At 36.4% G+C, this 5084-nt stretch overlaps 1 pseudogene; it reads left to right on the forward strand.

Moving 5' to 3' along the window:
• Positions 1-407: 407 nt before the first annotated feature.
• Positions 408-4321, forward strand: LOC122333636 (annotated as a pseudogene).
• Positions 4322-5084: the final 763 nt, after the last annotated feature.

Raw genomic sequence — 5084 nt, forward strand, 5'->3', positions numbered from 1 at the left:
CAGTCCTTCATCAACACTGTCTTCCATGACATGCTCAACTGATGGGTAGTTGTTTACGCAGAACGACATCTTCATTTACTTCGACACTCTCGAATGACACATTCAACACATAAGGCCACAATCCAGTACAGTAGTAGCTCCAACGATTCTTGGGGTTTGCCAACCTTTAAAGACAGTTCATTCAGAATTTAAGCACACCTCAAGGCACTCCTCAAGGGTGAGACAACACTTAGCCTGGTCAGCAACTTCTGAGGCATTTCAGGCACCCCATCCTTCAGGCAGACCCTGAGCACAAATTCATAGTCGAGGTCAATGTTTCAGAAACATGGGCATTGGAGCAATACTGTCTGATGCCAAGATAACCCTCCAGCTTTTCCATGCATACCTACTCACGCCAAATTGAAAGGATGCAGAGTCATCCCCTGGTTATCAGCGATACCATCAACTCCTCTCTGAACACTTCTGGTGGTAAGCCTTCTCCGCTGACACAGTAAATTTGTTAATAATGCCAAATTTGCAATATCTTCTCATCGTCCTTGCAGCCTCTACTCATTTCGGCATTAACAACATCTCAACATCAATGGAAGTTTAACTTCTGGTTATCATCCCAAGCTAATGGGCAGGTTGTGAGACTGAAGCAGGGGAATCCACCCGATTCCTCTGAACGTACTGCCATCAGAACCAGAACAAATGGAGTAAATTACCTAATCACCAAGGTGGAGTATGTTCAGAATTCGCTCCGTAAACCATCGGTCTCCTCCTTTCCAGTTTGTTCTCAGCTTCCAACCACCTCTGTTTCCCTGGTCAGATGAACTGTCAGAGACTCCCCACTTTAAATTTCAACAGGTAATCAGAACAATGGGTCTGACTCTTGTCAGAAGATCTCACCTGCATCTCTAATTTGGAAAACTAATTTGTAGGTCCTGCTGATGTGGGATAGATCTCATGGTCCAAGTGCAGTGAAATAAAGATGCTGACACTTTTGAGTCCTATGTTGGAGACCAAGATTTTCTGAAGGCTCAGGCCATACACAACTTGAGACTGACTCTCTAGGAATAACCTTGATAAAGTAATGGCTTTGACAGGATTTGATGAAAAGGCATGACATTATGATTTAGGATATCATGAAAGAGGAAGTTGCCAGCGTTGAGCAATACACTAATTACCTATTAAAATACCTCAATGTCAATACTACATATGGCACCTTTAAATACAAATATAAATTAAATATAATTTAATTTGGATTCCCATGTTTCATATAATCCTTTTTCATAGTTCTGAGTCCATATAAAATGCTGGTGTGAGAATAGGCTATAATTAAACATTTCACCTCCTGCAAGATCCTCAGCCGAATGAGGCCATGGCCTGTACCTGCTGGGACAGCTTCTTTGTTTTAAGAGCGGTAGAGTACGACACAGTGCCATGCTCCAATTTCTTGCAAAAACTGTGAAAGATTGTTTTCAACTGTAAATCAAGTTAAAACGAATCAGAGCTGTGTTGACACAAAGACTAAGCTTTTTGTCCTGCTATGTGAAAGAGACTGATTAGTTGTTGGACTACAACAAAATCATTGCAAATCCATCATACTCTAAGCCTTGTCTTCTACTGTATATTCAAAATCTACGTTTTCTAGTTGGCTAGTCACTGTTGTTTATTTCACTGAGCCAGACTATAACCAGCCAACGCTACTGTTCTGCTGATTTGGTGCTTTTGGGGTGTCTCTGTGTCAATTATTAGCCACCATGCTAATGCTATTGTATCGTTATGTGTTACGTATTCTGCCCTGCTTATGATGATATACTTGCTGGGTGCTCTGATTAAGCGGTGGTGTGTATTCAAGCAGGTGTAGATGTGTGCATATTTTGATAGATGCATTTTAGGCTGGGCCCACCCTCATTGCGATTCGATTCACAGCTATATTGCCTCAGACTTGTTTCTGATTGGTTACTTGCAACACTGTAGCAGCTTCTGTCTCTGGTTTAGTGTCAGCCAACTCATGAATTTAGAAGCTGGTAATGTGGTGCACTAGATATTCTAATGGAGCTTCATATATATTTTCATAGCAGAAGGTAGCACCATTAGCTCACTGATTACAACCATTTAGCGTCACTGAAATCTTAATAGCACCCCTCTTAATGCAAAATATATATAAAATCATGTTGATTGTTTAATTAACATACATGTTTCATGGCTTCTCCACTATATATTTTAGTAGAGACACAGAGGCAGCTTCAGACTCAGCAAAATCTGTTTCTGCCTGCTCTCTTTCTCTTTTACAGAGCAATGCAAGTAGTTGAGTCCTGCAGATGCTGTTTTTACTTGTAGCTGGTGAAGATGTGATTCTGCCTGTTCAGTCAAACCCAGCATCAGTGTTGAGGACATGAGAGTGGAGTAGTTTAGATCTGACCTGAGAAAGACTCACAACTAGTGCATCTCTGAGGATCATGAAGACAGAAACACAGAGCCAATTGTATCCTACAGAGGAGAACAAGAACTGAATCATCAAGAACTACAGAGAGGAGACCATCACTCCAAACTCTCATCAGTCAGTCTCTGATGAAAGGCGTTACAAAATCATTTTATTCAGTCCAAATCCTGGAGCGATGATGCAACTGTTAATGTCAGAGTTGAAGGTAGGTAAGCCAGTAAAATGAAACATTATTCATAATTAATTTAGTGTATATATTTGTTTTATGATATTGTTTAATTTACTCAATCAGTGTTTGATGTTGATCTGTAGTTGTAGGAACTCCCGGTGATCACTGTAGATGGGTTTGATCATTCAGGAGGACTTCATCTACAGTGTGAATCTGAAGGCTGGTATCTGAGCCTGTTCTTGAGTGGCTGAACAGAAGAGTCAGTTTGATTCAGAAACTGAGTGACACACAAACCCAAAGGATTCAGTGTGAAACAAACCATCACTGTACGTCACAGAAACGACAAGATTCACTGCAGAGTCAGACTGAGACATCACGTACCAGGAGACACAGATTATCACACAGTAAGTCCTGACCTCTATTTACTATATTTTGTTTGCATCTTCTCATGGTATTTTAATGTGGTAAATCATCATTATTATTATCATTATCAACAATACATTTTAATGTGTATATCAGTAGTTGACAAGACAAAGGAACTCTGATAAAGGTTTGATCCATTTTTAAAAATACCACACTGTATACAGTACTATTCACAATTGACTATTAATTCATATTCCTACATTTGAATTAACCATGATAAACACAATGTGTTCAATTGTTGTTTTTGTAGGTAAAAGGTTTAGTTCTTGGAGGACATCAATCATCCTGATTTCAGTAGCTGTTGTGCTCAGTGTGATTGCTGGAATACTTGTTAGCTGTGTTTGCTCCAGAAGAACAGAGTAAAATCTGGAAAGTGTTATTTTATATATATATTATATATATATACACACACACACACAAACATTTTTTCTTTCTGAATGTTGTGTATTTTGTTGAATATCAATCTATGATCCATTATCAAATGAGTGCAGTTTTTGGCAGATTTCAGTTTCAGTGTCTGCCTTATGAGTCTTCAAGGAGTTGCAGCAGTGCAACCACAATGAAAATATAATTTGTTATGGAAAAAAATGTATTGTTACAAATGGCAAATAGATTTTTACTCACAGTCTTAGAGTCCTGTCAAACCCCAGCTCAATGCAGCGGAAGTGTGTTTGCCAGAGTTGAGTCGATGCATTTTCCCATCCAGCGTACGTCATTTAACTATCAAATGCATTTATGCATGTATTTGTCTCCCATGGGTGTGCTGGACTAAAAAAAGATATGTTCAGGCACATTGGTGGTGCGTATGAGCAGATTTGTTTCTTCTCTGGAGTAAGTGTTCAGTCTTTGCGTATACTAATTTCTCTGTTTAAATAATTGAAACTCTTCATGCAAGAGAAACTCTTGATTAGTTTGTGCGTTACCCTCAGACTCATAACTTATTAAGACAATCCATTTTACCCTTGTAAAATAGCAAAAATGCACTTGCCCGTGTGCATTTAGCTTACTAATAGGGCCCTTGGATTATATGTGTGTGTGTATACTATTTGTTATTTATTTTTATGCTGAATTTTATTTAGGACACAAGAACTACTAAAGAGAAGAAAGAATACAAAATGGTATTTCTTTAATAAATTATTTAATTCATTATTAATGTCAAGTACTCCAAATATTTAATTAACAGGCAGATCTCATAGCTATTGTTCTTAAATCAAAAATAATTGCCTTTGTATGTAATGCTACTGTTGTCTGAATTCTGTTTTCTCTTTTTCTGAATTTTCTTCCAGAACTTGATCAACTAGTGAATCAGAGAGAAGATACTACAAAATGGTAGATTTGTCAATAATTAATAATTTAATTCAGTATTAATATCAAGTCTGTTTTCATCAACCAATATTTAACATAAATTGTGTATTTTGTAGTTCCATAATTTAGTCTTTGTATGAAATGCTTATTTTTCTCGTTTTTCTGAATTTTCTTTAGCCCCAATCCAACTACACTTGAGAAGTAAACTGCAGAATGAAGTAAGGTTGTCTTTATTAAGAATTTAATTCCCAAGCAATAATCTCCAAGTCTGTTTTATCCTCAAAATATTTTATACGATAGACATTGTGTAGATACAGTACATTTATTGTCTCGTTATTAGTTGTGTTTGTCTTTTGTAATTAATATTTCTGTTTTCTCTTGTATTTATTTAAATGTTCTTAAGCACACAAGCAAGTACAAAATGAGAGAGAAAGAATCCAGAGGGTAATTTTTTTCTTTATTAAATTTATTAATTCTTTTTCATTTTAAATATTTAATTTTTGTTTTTCAGTTATAAAAAATGTTAATGCCTTTTTATAAATTTTCTTTAGAACGTGATCAACTTTTACAAAGTCAGAAGATGATTATACCAAAAGGTGAATTTGTTTATATGGCTTTATTAATATACAAATTAATGACTTTTGATTTGTTTAAACACTGAATAAATATGCTGTGTTAATGTCTACAATTCATTATCATTTCTTATTTAGATACACACTCTTAGTAATAAGGTACAAGCTGGCACTAGGCTGGTCCCTT

The sequence above is a fragment of the Puntigrus tetrazona genome, chromosome 3 (genome assembly GCF_018831695.1).
Source record: "Puntigrus tetrazona isolate hp1 chromosome 3, ASM1883169v1, whole genome shotgun sequence".
Classification (NCBI taxonomy): Eukaryota; Metazoa; Chordata; class Actinopteri; order Cypriniformes; family Cyprinidae; genus Puntigrus; species Puntigrus tetrazona.